General features: G+C 37.6%; 1 long non-coding RNA gene across 1 annotated transcript in view; it reads left to right on the forward strand.

Annotated features, from left to right (window-relative positions):
- Positions 1–11,649, forward strand: part of LOC125092439 (uncharacterized) — a 322,347-nt gene extending 310,698 nt beyond the window's left edge. Inside the window, exon 3 of the long non-coding RNA XR_007124927.1 lies at positions 11,583–11,649. This is a non-coding gene — a long non-coding RNA (uncharacterized LOC125092439). The remainder of the gene's footprint in view (positions 1–11,582) is intronic.
- Positions 11,650–14,017: the final 2,368 nt, after the last annotated feature.

The following is a 14,017-nucleotide window of genomic DNA, read 5'->3' on the forward strand; positions in this document are numbered from 1 at the left end:
TAGAACTGTCCCTGAATTAGTTGAAGAAAGTTATATTCCTTATATATAAAACTGGTTTATATACATTGATTATAATATAAAAGTTTGAATTCAGGTGTTAACTTTATGTTTGAAATAAAAATCTAAGATTGTTTTAAAAATCATCTTATTGAAGTATATATACAGAAAAGTGCAAACATAATCTTGTGTCTCGATGAACTCTCAAAAAGTGAACACATCCACTTAACTAGCATTTAGAAGAAATAAGACATTACCAGTTCCCCAGAAAGCCCCTCTCATGCCACTTCTAGCTATGTGTTTTCAAAATATATCAGTGGATACGTGTGTCTAGGAAACTCAGCCCAAATGTCTGGTGACCCCCGGTGTGCCTGGGCAATGCAGTCCCTGCTTGCCTGATCGCTTCTGATAAGTCAGGATGACTCTAAGTTGATCCCATTAGAGACAGGCATGGTGGACATCCATCTGAGGAAGCCTAAGGCATAAAGTCCATGTGGTTGATGTGGCAGCATTCAGACCAACTGATGGCCATTTTTCCTGACCAGACAAGAAAAGATCCTTGAGAAATTGTGGGCCATCAGACTGGCTTTATCTACGTTTCCTGACTGTCAGTATGCATCAAACTCTGTCTGGGGAAGTTTTGTCATCATTAACACCTCTGCTTGTCTACAGACCCTGTCTTTTCTCCATAAGGCCTTAGGAAGTTGGAGGAAATGTCTGAGTGTGCACAATCTTTATCCATTTTCTATGATTCTGTTCTCTGCTGAAGGCTGACTCATCAGAAGGAAAAGAGTGTGCTCCTGGCTCCACCAGTGCAACTGGAAAATTAGTCCTTAAACACTCTAATGCTCCAGAGAGGTATGTCAGGAAAGAATTCTTAGGATATATCACTTTAGCTGGGATCTAAAGGGTGAGCAAGAGTTAAAGAGACAAAAAGGGAGGAGGTTTCCATGTTGAAGGACTACTCCATGCATAAGCTCTATGGCAGGTCGGAGCAGAGGGCATAAACAGAGATCAGGAGGAAGAATGATGAGAGATGAAGTGGGAAAGGAGGTAGAAGCTAGACCGTGTAGGACCTTGTAGGCTATATTATATTTCTCCTTTATATTAATTGTAATGGAAACCTCCTATTTAATTGGAGAAAGAACATTTGTATAAAATGATCAAATTTGTATTTTGAAAAAGATCAATCTGGCTGAAGTGTGAAGAAGAAATTGGGGCTTGTGCATAGATGCACTGATAATAGCTAACAAAGAATGAGCATTTACTGAGTGACTTACATAGATTAACTCATTTAACTCCTGACTCCTCTATCCCTGTGAACAGATTCTATTCTTATCTTCATTCCACAGATACAGTCACACCAGTAACAAGTAGCAAAGGCAGGATTTGAACCCAGGCAGACCGGCTTCAGAACCCATGTATCTAAACACTAGGCAGAACTATGTTTTGTTAGTTCTGAGGCTTATCTTTAATAGATGATGGTTACTTGGATTTAACAGATGGTAGAGACAGAAAGAACTGGACTGATTTGAAAGACTGTTAGAAGATAAAAATGACAAAATCAATGACAGGTTGAGTAAGGGGGAGTTCAGATTACCAAAGATGATTCCTTAGGTTTGAAATATGCAACGGGATCTGTGGTGGTATCATTGACTGAGATAGGGAACACCCATTGACAAGAGCCAGCCTTAGAAGAGAGAATTATTTTGTTCTGGAATGTACTGAGTTGGAGAGAACTATGAAACAATAAGCAGAAAAGTAATGTCATATGAGCAGTATGTTATGCCTAGCATACAGCAATGTAGCAATGTGTGAACATTCAGCTTATACATAATGACTACCTTGGTCTGAAACTTCCAAAACTCCAATATTCTGTGTTCATGTAGAAGAAGATGAACCACAAAAGAGATAGAGAAGCAGCCAATGGGATAAGAACAAGAGAGGCAAGGAGAACAGGAGTCTCATAAGCCCCCAAATCAAGGTATGAGTGTTACAACTATTAATGACATATTTTTTTTTAAAAAATGGGATTTATGATTTCACTCATATATGGAATTTAAGAAACAAAACAAATGAGCAAAGAGGAAAAAAGAGAGAAGCAAGCAAGAAACAGACTGTTAACTCTAGAGAACAAACTAATGGTTACCAGAGGGGAGGTGGGTAGGAGGATGGGTGGAATCATTTCCGGGGTACAATATAGTGATTCAACACTCCCATACATTACTCAGTGCTCATGATAAGTGTACTCTCTAATTCCCATCACCTATTTTCTGGGTATATCACCAAAGTAATTTGCAGGGTCTCAAAGAGATATTTTTATGTCAATAGTCATTGTAGCATTATTCATAATACCCAAAGGTGGAAAGAACCAAGTGTCCATCAACAGATGAATAGATACATAAAATGTAATTTACACATATAATGAAATATTGTTTAGCTATAAAAGGAATGTAGTTCTGATCCATGCTACAACCTGAGTGAACCTTTCAAGTATCCCAGAAGTCACCACACAGAGTTCTTGCACAAGCAGACAGCTTTTTGTATCTCTCTGCTGAAGGTGTTTTCTACCCGCTAGGGCAAGCTCAGCCTGTCTGTGGGGGTAGCCAGGTATTTGGGGCAGCTGTTAACTTCAGAGTGACAACCAAACAGTGAAAAGAGCTCTTGAATTAAATAGCCAATTTCCTTATCCCTCAGTGGAACAATGGGATTGAGTCCCCATTCCCCACTCTTTTACAGCGCTTTCTGAGATTAACTTCCAAATTAACTTCTTGCCAGCAAATTCAGTCTCAGAATCTTTTGGCAGCGAGCGGGGAGGGAGGCCTGCAAATGAACACAGCTTGTGTTATCTTCCGCAGTGTGATAAAATCACGGAGAAATACATATAAACCCAAATTTTCAAACCAGTCTGGTATATTCAAGGATTCACCTTGATTAGGAATATTATGTGAACTTAGATCTAGATATAATTCTGCATTTACTTACCAAGTGTTAAAAATGATTCACAGAAATTTTCATTAGTACAATTTTATGACAAGTAATGGTTAGCTTGATACCAATTTGCATTTTCGTTCTGTTTGATCGTAAATCTGTCTTTTGAGTTCTCTATCCCTATATTATGGACAAACGACATACTTGCATGCTCAATTAATCTGTAAGAGTGCCCCCCAGGAAGCCATTCACAGATACATAGGGCTGCAAACACAGGCAGATGATCAGCAATTGTCGATTACTTCTCCTCTGTGAAAAAGAGTCAAAACTGCTCATTTATAGGGTAGATCATAGACACACACAAATATAAAATAAAGGTATAAATATATACACATGAACAATTTCTGCAGGCAAAATCAGATGAAAAAGAAAAGAACTTCTAGACATAAGCAGAACTCTGTGTACTCATTCTATTTTTTTTTTAATAGAGGTATTTAGTATTCTTCAGATGAAAGAGATAAAGACCACTTGATGACACTAATTTCCCTCCCATTCATGCTGGGATTCTGCAGCCACCAATCCACAGCATTTCTTAAACAAAGGAAGCATGCCCTGCATGTCTGTAAGTCTGCCAGTTTGCTTCAACTTTTGATACTGTGCAAACTTTCAGATACAAACAGTGGTGCCACAGCTGGAACACCATGCTCAAGCCTTTGGTCTTTAAACTGAAAGATGACCACAGATGTCTTCTAGATTCTTAACCTGTAGACCCCCTCTGGCGCTGATAACAGGTCTTTCAGATTTCTTGGAAAACAATCACCAGGTCCTATCAGTTTCCAACTGGCAGACAGTAGTAACGTATAAAAGCAGAGTTCAATTTTAAAACATGAAAATGTCTTAAAGACAGACTTTGTCATGTAGGATCTCTGAAAATATGCCCAATTTGCCTATTCCCAGCCCAAACCCGACAGCTGATCTTAGTAACTCTGGAATAGGGAAGTCAGAAAAGGTTGTAAAATCCTACAGGGGGCTCCTGTTATGACATTCATTGACTGAGGGTTGCTCTCTTCTCCAGTGCTTCCTCTGGCAGTGATTACATCTAGGTAAACTACCAAAAACTCTGAAAACATATAACCCAATTATTAAAAATACAATTCTCATAAAAATATGTAGTGAGACTGTGTCGAAGTTTTTTTTTCAACTCATTACTGAAGGAACCAGAGAAATAACAGACCTAGCTCCAAAAGGATTTGAAAAACTTGGATTTATATAATTGCTGGGGACAGAAATATTGAAATACATTTGCTGGGTTAGATACAAAAGTGGTTACTATCCTATCAGGGAATAAAACCATAACCTTTGGTATTATATTCTCTATCTGTCAGAGAAAAAAAAAAACATTATTTCACTCTTTCAGTGTTCTGCAGTTTAAGGCACTGTAGAACATCTGGGCTCTGATGATCAGATAAAGGTACATTTCCTGAGAGAGGTTCTGACTTTCAATGGACTCAATAGGAAATACTCAGATGTGATATTAAAATGTCATATAATGATAGTTTTGCCTTGTTTTTAAGTTTGGGGTCTTTTTTTCCCCTGAAAGCTGAGAATAAGTGGTTTCTGTGCAATGGTATGGGAAGGATAAAGGCAGTTCTCAAATACAGTGTAACACAGTGTCCAAAAGCTGAAACATTAAATCATGAGAAATGTTGAAATGTTTATTATTAACCTTTGAAAGGATTTGTAGATACACCTCTAATTACCTGACACTCATCTGCATCCTAATATGCATTCTTTTGTGGAAGAGTACTTAAATCAGAATCTCTGGGGGGGAAAGCCTGCATGGATAGTTTTTAATAGCTCCCCAAATGATTCTGATGCGCATCCAGGGTTAAGAAGTCCTGATCTAGAATGAACTGTTAGGTACAAGCTAGATATGAGCAGTGGAAGGAACTCCCCAAGGCAGAGTCCCAAATCTTTGAGGGAGGTAAGATAGAGATGTGAGCAGGAGGCAAGGACAGTGATAAATAGGTTACACATTTGAAGTCTGAGGGTACAACTTTGTGACGTGGCTTCTAAGACTCTGGGGCTAACAGACCAAGAGCCATAGGTGCAGAACACTGTGCTCTCCTCTTCCACCTCTGCCCCAGAGTAACCCCTAGGCTTGTTATAATGCATTTACGTTGCAGTTATAGCCACCCCTCATGGGGAAAGCCTGCTATGAGGGTTCCAGTACAAAACTTATGCGGTCAAAAACTGCCCCCCCATCCCAGCCAGTGGGAGGAGTCTCCCAAATGATTGGAAGCAGCCTCCATTAGAGACTACCCTACCCATGATGCAAGACCTCCCCCCCACACACATAAAAGGAAAGGACCTCTTTAGCCTCAGGGCAGTTGCCTCCTCAAGGCCTGCCCCCTCTTCCAACTTAAGAGTGTACTATTGCTTTAATAAAGTGCCTTGTGCTTGGTACTTTCCTTCTGGCTGTCTTCCAGTGCAGATCCTCACATAAATCTTTTCATGGGAAATCTGAGAACCAAGATGTCCATGCACACAATACAGACTGTCCACTAATAACAAAATGAATACCCATTCTGGCATAGTGGCTGCGCCTGACTCCACTCACTCTGAAGCAAGACTGACTGTTGAAAAATACCACCCAGTGCACAATGTTTTTAGATAACTTACTGATAGCTTATCTATTGCCTCATTCTTATACATGAATTTACAATCAGAGTTAGCCAGGTATTTAAGGGAACTCCTCAAACTTTAAGAGTAAAAAAATAAATAAATAAAAGATAAATGAACAGTGGGGAAGTGACTCCCCAGAAATAGAAAATTTCAAGCAGACGTATTTTAAAATAATTGAATTAGACACTTCAGTATATTAGGCAATATTTTAAGAAGAATATGCTCTAAGGATCTGAACGTCCTGTGTCCCACCATATAAGTTTTTCTTCATGTGGAATTAATAAATTGTTAATAAATGTCTTGTTCCTGAGCTGACCATGGCCCAAGCTATTACTCCAAATCCATGACACCAAATTCATGCAGGTCTTTAATGTGCCACAGTCCACTCACTCACTCTTAGTTCAAGTTTCCAGTCTCTTTTCCCAGCCCCACTCTCATCTAACAACACTGCTGCCTCCTTCACTGAGAAAACAGAAGGGATCCAAAGTGAGTTTCCTCATATACCTCCCACATCTACTCACCTACTAGCATATATACCCATGTGCTCTACATTCTGGCCTGCTTTTCATATTCCTGTTTGGGGGGCAGCAGCACCATTACTGTATACCAACTCAAGTACTCATCTCAACACTTTTACAACTCAAATACACATCTCCAGGGCTTCTCTCCTTTCTCACTTTCATCCATTTTCATTTTCTAGTGGAGAATTCTGGTTTACTCAACATGTTCTTATTTCTCCCATTGTTCAACACACACACACACACACACACACACACACACACACACACACCTTCTCTTAACCCCCACATGACCCTTAAGCTATTGCTTCATTTCTCTCCTCCATTTTATTTCTTTTTTAAGATTTTATTTTTTTTTTATTTTTTATAAACATATAATATATTTTTATCCCCAGGGGTACAGGTCTGTGAATCGCCAGGTTTACACACTTCACAGCACGCACCATAGCACATACCCTCCCCAATGTCCAGAACCCCACCCCGCTTCTCCAACCCCCCTCCCCCCAGCAACCCTCAGTTCGTTTTGTGAGATTAAGAGTCACTTATGGTTTGTCTCCCTCCCAATCCCATCTTGTTTCATTTATTCTTCTCCTACCCCCTTAACCCCCCATGTTGCATCTCCACTTCCTCATATCAGGGAGATCATATGATAGCACGAAAATAGACTCAAAATGGATGAAGGACCTCAATGTGAGAAAGGAATCCATCAAAATCCTTGAGGAGAAGAACACGGGCAGCAACCTCTTCGACCTCAGCCGCAGCAACATCTTCCTAGGAACATCGTTAAGATTTTATTTTTAAGGAATCTCTACACCCAACATGGAACTCAGATTTATAATCCCAAGATCAAGTGTTGCATGCTCTACTAACTGGGCCAGCCAGGCGCTGCATTCTTCTCCACTTTAAATCTCTTTGAAAGAGTTTTCTACACTTCCTGTCTACTTCTACTCCCATTCTTCCTCAATCTTCCTCTATTCAGGCATTTGTTATTGTCACTCCATTGAAACAGTCCCTGTCAAGGTCACTAGTGGGTACCACATTGCTAAATTAAATGGTTAATTCTCAGTTTTCATTTTATGTGACACAATTACACTTTCCTCCATGAATCACTTTGTTCACTTGGCTTCAGGGGTACATCTTCCTACTCATTGTTCACTTCCCCTTTACTGATATCTCATCATTTATCTTACTAATAACCACTGGAGAGCCTCTACACTCAGTCATTGGTCTTCTTCCTGTCTCCATTTGCCCTCATTCCTCTGATGGCTTCACCCGTAAGGTTTTACATATTATCTAAAAGCTCCCATTTTTTCTATACCATAGAAATGACTACTGAAATTACGCCTTTAGTCTGATCTTTCTTCAGAACTCCACTTATTTCTAATAATTTACTTGACTTTTCTACTAGGATTTTTTAAAAACCATACCAAAAACTCAAGTTTAATTTTTCTAATATATTGAACAATATTAGGATGACCATACATTCCAGTTTATGACTTTTGGTATTTTTAGTGCACTGCTTCTCGGCCTTTTGGCTAGGATCAAATGATTATTTTTTCACTATGAAAAATGTTCCTAAAAAAAAGATATTCCTGTTTGGATAAAAAGTACATGATTACCTAAAGGAATATAGTTCTGTGTTTGAGAGTACTAAATTGCGGTCCTACTCTCAAGGTAGTTCAGTTTACCACAGCATTCCTATTTTCTTTCTCACACAAAGAGAAAGAACCTTTAGTTTGTTTAATGACATTGAAGACCATTTTTATAATCCTGTTGTATTTAAATGATTGTAATTACTTGATGAGTTCTATTAATATAAAGTTGTAATTTACTTTTTGATAGGTTGTTATTTCTTCTGACTCTATAAGGATTTCTAATTTTCCTATGCTGTTAAAACAGGAACTAGAAAATTGTTGTTCAATTGATTTTGAGAAATTAGATTTTTAAAGGGCTTATATAGGAAAATTATATTTAAGATTCCTGACACTACCTGTCACTGAGTCTACAGTTGTATTAAAATCAGTGGTTCTTAATTTTTCCAGCTTTATTGAAATATATATATATATATGACATTTTTAAAGTTTAACACATATATATAATTAAAATATACATATATTTTATAAAATAATTACCACAATAAGGTTACTTAACACATGCATCCCCTCATATAATTACAACTCTTGCTTTGTTGTTGTGGTGGTGGTGGTGGTGACATTTAAAATCAACTCTCTTAGCAACTTGCAAGTATACAATACAGTATTATTAACGATGAGTGACTTGAACAAAACAGGGGCTAGGGGGCCAATGCCCTAAACAGTCAGAAGTCAGAATTTAACTTTTGACTTCCCCAAAACTTAACTACGAACAGCCTACTATTGACCAGAAGCCTTACTGATAACATAGTTGATTAACACGTTTTTGTATGTTAAATGTATTATATGCCGTGTTATTATAATAAAGTAAGCTAGAGAAAATAAAATGTTATTAAGAAAATTATAAGGAGGAGTACCTGGGTGGTTCAGTTGGTTAAGTGGCTGACTCTTGATTTCAGCTCAGATCATGATTCCAGAGTTCTGAGATTGAGTCCTGCATCAAGCTCCGAGATCAATAGGAGTCTGCCCCTCCCCACATTTGCATGCTCTCTCTCACTCTCTCTCAAATGAAAATAAATCTTAAAAAAAGAAAAATAATAAGGAAGAGAAAATACATTTACAGTACTGTACCATATTTACTTTTAAAAATCCACATATAAATGAACCCACATAGTTCAACCTGTGTTGTTCAATGGTCAATAATCACCATGCTGTACATTAGATTCCCAGAAGGTATTAATCTTAAAACTGAAATTTTGTACCCTTTGTCAAACATCTCATTTCTCCCCTCCTCCAGCCACTGGCAATCCAGTCTCCTCACTGTTTCTATGAGTTTGGCTTGTTTAGACTCCACATATGAATAAGATCATATAGTATTTGTCTTTCTGTATCTTACTTATCTCACATAGCATAATGCCCTCAAAGTTAATCTAAAATCCTGAAAGTGGGCACCTGGGTGGCTCAGTCATTAAGCATCTGCCTTCAACTCAGGTCATGATCCCAGGGTACTGGGATCAAGCCCCACATCAGGATCATTGCTCAGCAGGGAGTCTGCTTCTCCCTCTCCCTGCTGTTCCTCCTGCTTGGGCTCTCTCTCTCAAATAAATAAATAATAAATAAATAAATAAAATTTTAAAACCCCTGAAAACAGCCAAATAGGAAAATGAATAAAGGTAGGAACAGGAAATACAGATTTTTTTCCAAATACAAACAATATTATAACAGTATGTTCCACTTTTCTTGTAAAGGCCTGTTAATGATGGGCAAGTTAGAAATTTAAATAATCATCCACAAAATTAAATACTATGAATCCATTTAATCACTAATGAGATCTCTGTATGCTTACATGGAAATATGTTCATGATATATTGATAGTTAAGAAAACCAGTGGCAGAACCATATGTGAATTATTAATTTATCTTAATAAATGTTAAGTGCATATTTTCTTTGTACATCATATTATGTTGTTATGGGTATCTTCTAAGATGCTGCGAAATAGAAGGGCTTCTTTCATGGAAGCACTTTGGGATTAGCTTGGCTATAATGTTCTTGGTGATGAGTCCTTTGGCCTACCATTTTGCTAGGAAGAGGGTTTATCAATTTTTATTTCTTTGAAATTAATACCCCACACACTTCACAAAGAACATGTGGAAGCTTATAATCAAGATATTTAAAGCAACTAAATATTTTTTTAAATAGACAGTAAGGAAGAAAGGTCAGAATAATATAGAAGAGATACAAAGTTGCACTTATTTTTATCATTGATCATTCAGTTTATCTCTAGTTTTCTGAAGGCCAAGACAAAAGAGGAAATAAATTTTTAAAACAGGAACAAAATTTCCTGGAGAGCTTGTCTGCCCTAGTGGAATTGAGAGCCTCAATTGTAATAATGGAAAGAAAAATGCTTTATACAATGTAAAGTGCCATATAAATTTAAGGGATTGATTTGACTGAGTCCGGAAATTCTTAACTTATCTTTCTTTGGGAAGCTACTAAATGGGCCTTCCTTTGGCTGTGAATTACATTTTATGAACATAATACAGTAGAGAAAATCTTTCTAGAGTCTCTTGGGCTCATTCTTTTAGCTATTCACCATATTGCCTTTGCAGAAGTGCTCTTTCAATCAGTAGATGTGTGTCCAATTTTATCAGAGGCTAATTTGCACATTAAGTAAAAAGTTCTTAAGGAAGACATCAGTTATTTGCATAGCCATTTAAATGAATCTAATTTATGGGTGAAGTTTGTCAAGTTTAAAATTTAGTGATTGCCCTTAAATCGTTGTTCTTGACACTTAAAATTCTTACACCATATAGTTATTATCGTGGTGCTTGTGACTTCATTTGTAGTTGGTATGCTTAGATATGTTGGAATCACTTGAGACTATCGATTATGAAATTCAATCAGTAGAAGAGGCAAGCCAGTTAGATCTTGACTTGATTATTAGTCATTTTCTTCTTTCAACATGAGGATCCCAAGAGGTATTCTACAGTATTGGAAGAATCATATTAAATGATGATTGAAGTAGTTAAGAGCTCTTCTTTAAACTGTGTACAAACTTCTTAGAAAAGTTTGCCTGAATAGCCTAGTTTCTAGAGAAAGGCTGGCAGTTTAGACTCCCTTTTCTCTCAATGAGCTGTCAGTATCTTGAACAAGGACATTAATAATTCTGTGACTCAGTTTCCTCCTATATAAAATTGAGACATGTATGTACCTACTTCAAAGCATTGTTGTGGGGATTAAACGAGGCAATACTCTTAGTAGGTTTAGGATGGTGACTGGCCATTAGCATTCATTAAATGGTAGCTAGTAGTAAGAGTAGTATTGCATAGGTCAGAAAACCATAGGTCATGCTCCAGAAACATTTTCTCTCTTAGGCCAAGTGGTTAGGAAATGTTCTTTTATTGGCTTTATGTCAGAACAGTTTCTTCAAAAGCAGGTCACCAAAGAAACTGGTATCTGGAGTTGTGTTGCAGAATCCTACTGAAGAAAGAAAGAGAAGAGTCAGAAAGGTTTCTTAGAGATAGCCAGAGATGAAATAAAAATCATTCAGTCCACAGGACAGACATAAGACTTAAAATGGGAGACAGAAACATAGGTAAAAGCCAGTCAGAGGTAGAGTGGAAAAGGGCAAATATGAGAATTATGGGATTACCTTCACTATTACTTAAATCTTCTATTACTTGGTACACCCAGGGCCTGAATGGGTTAGGTTGGCTTAAAAGTATAGGAACAGTTCTGTTTGTTCTGGTAGATGTCTTCCGAACTTCTGTTTAATGGGAAAACAAAATATTAACTCTGAGTGTTAGGAATTTTAAGGTAAAGTCTATTCAAGGATCAGTAAATCTTAGCATGCTTTTAGGAGAAAGAAAAGCAGCGAATGTCCAGAAACTGAAAATGCCAGAATAAAGAGGCATAACTGATAAGGTAAGTTTCTAGAAGAGGCAGGAATAAAGATATTACCTGTTACCAATGGGGACATTAGTCTCAGCATGGAAGAGAAGCTGCTCTTCCTTTGAGAGATAAAGAAAAATAATAAAAATGAGTTAACAGTTTGGATGTACCCTTGGGTTCCAAAAGGGTCTCTTGTAGACAACATATGGACGGGTCCTGTTGTTCTATCCAATCTCCAACCCTGTGCCTTTTTATGGGAGTGTTTAAGCCATTCATGTTGAGAGTGATTATTGAAAGATACATTTTTTTAAAAGATTTTATTTATTTATTTGACAGAGAGCGATCACAAGTAGATGGAGAGGCAGGCAGAGAGAGAGAGGGAAGCAGGCTTCCCGCTGAGCAGAGAACCCGATGTGGGACTCGATCCCAGGACCCTGAGATCATGACCCGAGCTGAAGGCAGCGGCTTAACCCACTGAGCCACCCAGGCGCCCTGAAAGATACATTTTTAAGATACTCTTTAAGCCTTGCTGGTCTTGGAAGCTCTTTATCACTCCATCCATTTTGAATGCCAGCCTTGCTGGATAAAGTATTCTTGGCTGCATGTTCTTCTCATTTAGTGCCCTGAATATGTCTTGCCAGCCCTTTCTGGCTTGCCAGGTTTCTGTGGACAGGTCTGACATTATTCTGTACATATGAAATCTCTTCCCCCTAGCTGCTCTCAAAAGCTCTTGTCTAAAATTATGATTCATCAGTCTCACAATCAAGAGCCTCAAGGTCTTTCTAGATTTGTTGATCTTGGGGGGTATTCTTTCTACCTCTAGGACATGAACGCTGGTTTCATTCCCCAGATTGAGAAAATTTTCATGGAGCATTTATTCAGTGATATCTTCTCTAGTCTTCTTTCTATCTCCTCCTGCTCAGGGATCCTAATAATTCTGACATTGGAACATTTCATGGCATCATTTATTTCCCTAATTCTGCTTTCATGGCTTCTAAGCTGTTTGTTCCAGGCCTCCTCCTAATCCTTTTTCTCTATCAATTTATCCTATACATCACTAATTCTATCTTCTGCCTTGGTTACCCTAGCTATTAGAGTATTTAGATTAGATTGGATCTCATTGATAGCATTTTTAACTTCCTCCTGGGAGGCTTTCTCTTCTGTCCTTAGAAATTCCATGTTGTCACTAATGGCTTTCTCCAATCTAGCCATTACCTCGATAATTGTTACCCTGAATTCCCTTTCGGACATACTGTTTATGTCCATATCCAATAGTTCTGATGGAGAGGGCACAGTCTCTGAATTTTTCCTCTGTTGGGTGTTCCTCCTCCTAGTCATTTTGGTGAGAGTTGGTTGAGGGAATGTGTAGCTGAGTATATCAACCACGATCCAGGCAAGGTGCACCCTGGAACACTTCTGAGCAATTGGAAGTCACCACCAAAAAGAAAGAAAAAAGAAAAAAAAGAGAGAGAGAGAGAAAGAAAGAGAGAGAGAAAAGAAGAAAAGACCAGTCAGAATGGGCCCCAAAGGTAAGATTTATAAGGTATACAAATAAAAATGGACAAACAGAAATACCGACAAAAGTAAATGACAAGAGAAAAAAAAAAGAACCCAGCCAAAATGAACCCCAAGGATAAGATTTATATAATACCAGAACAAAAACAAATACACAGAAACACCGACAGAAAAAAAAGATGGGAGAGCGTTTATACATCCTTGATGTGGGTGAGGAAAGTTAAGTTATTTTGATTCTTCCTGGGTGTATGTTGATATCTTTTTTAAAGGACTCAACTTTCCAGAGCTAAAGGGAGATTAAAACTGGTTTATATATAGGGGTAGTATTGATTAGGGAAGGAGGATTACCTTGAAGCTTATATCTATATGTATATTAAAAAAATAGAAAAGCAAAAGAAAAACATAGGTATATGTATGAAAAAAGTTCAAGTTAAAAGGTTATTATGGAATATGTTGTATTAAGCCTCTAGTTGTAATGGTAAGCAGATTTAAAAAATTAAAAAGGAAAAGAATAATGAGAACAAATTAAAAATAAAAGTTGTAGGGCAATACTGGGAGCTTAATATCTTGTTTCCCCCTGATATTGAAGGGATAGAGAAGCATCTTCCATGCCAATGGGCCTCAAAAGAAAGCTGGGGTAGCGTTTCTCATATCAGATAAATTAGATTTTACACTAAAGACTGTAGTCAGAAATAAAGAAGGACACTACATCATTTTTAAAGGGTCTATCCACCAAGGAGATCTAACAATTGTAAATATTTATGCCCCCAATACGGGAGCAGCCAGCTACATAAGACAACTGTTAATCAAGATAAAGAGTCATATTGATATGAATACATTAATAATGTGGGATCTTAACATGCCACTCTCAGTAATAGACAGATCATC

Source organism: Lutra lutra, chromosome X, assembly GCF_902655055.1.
Source record: "Lutra lutra chromosome X, mLutLut1.2, whole genome shotgun sequence".
In the NCBI taxonomy this organism is placed as follows: Eukaryota; Metazoa; Chordata; class Mammalia; order Carnivora; family Mustelidae; genus Lutra; species Lutra lutra.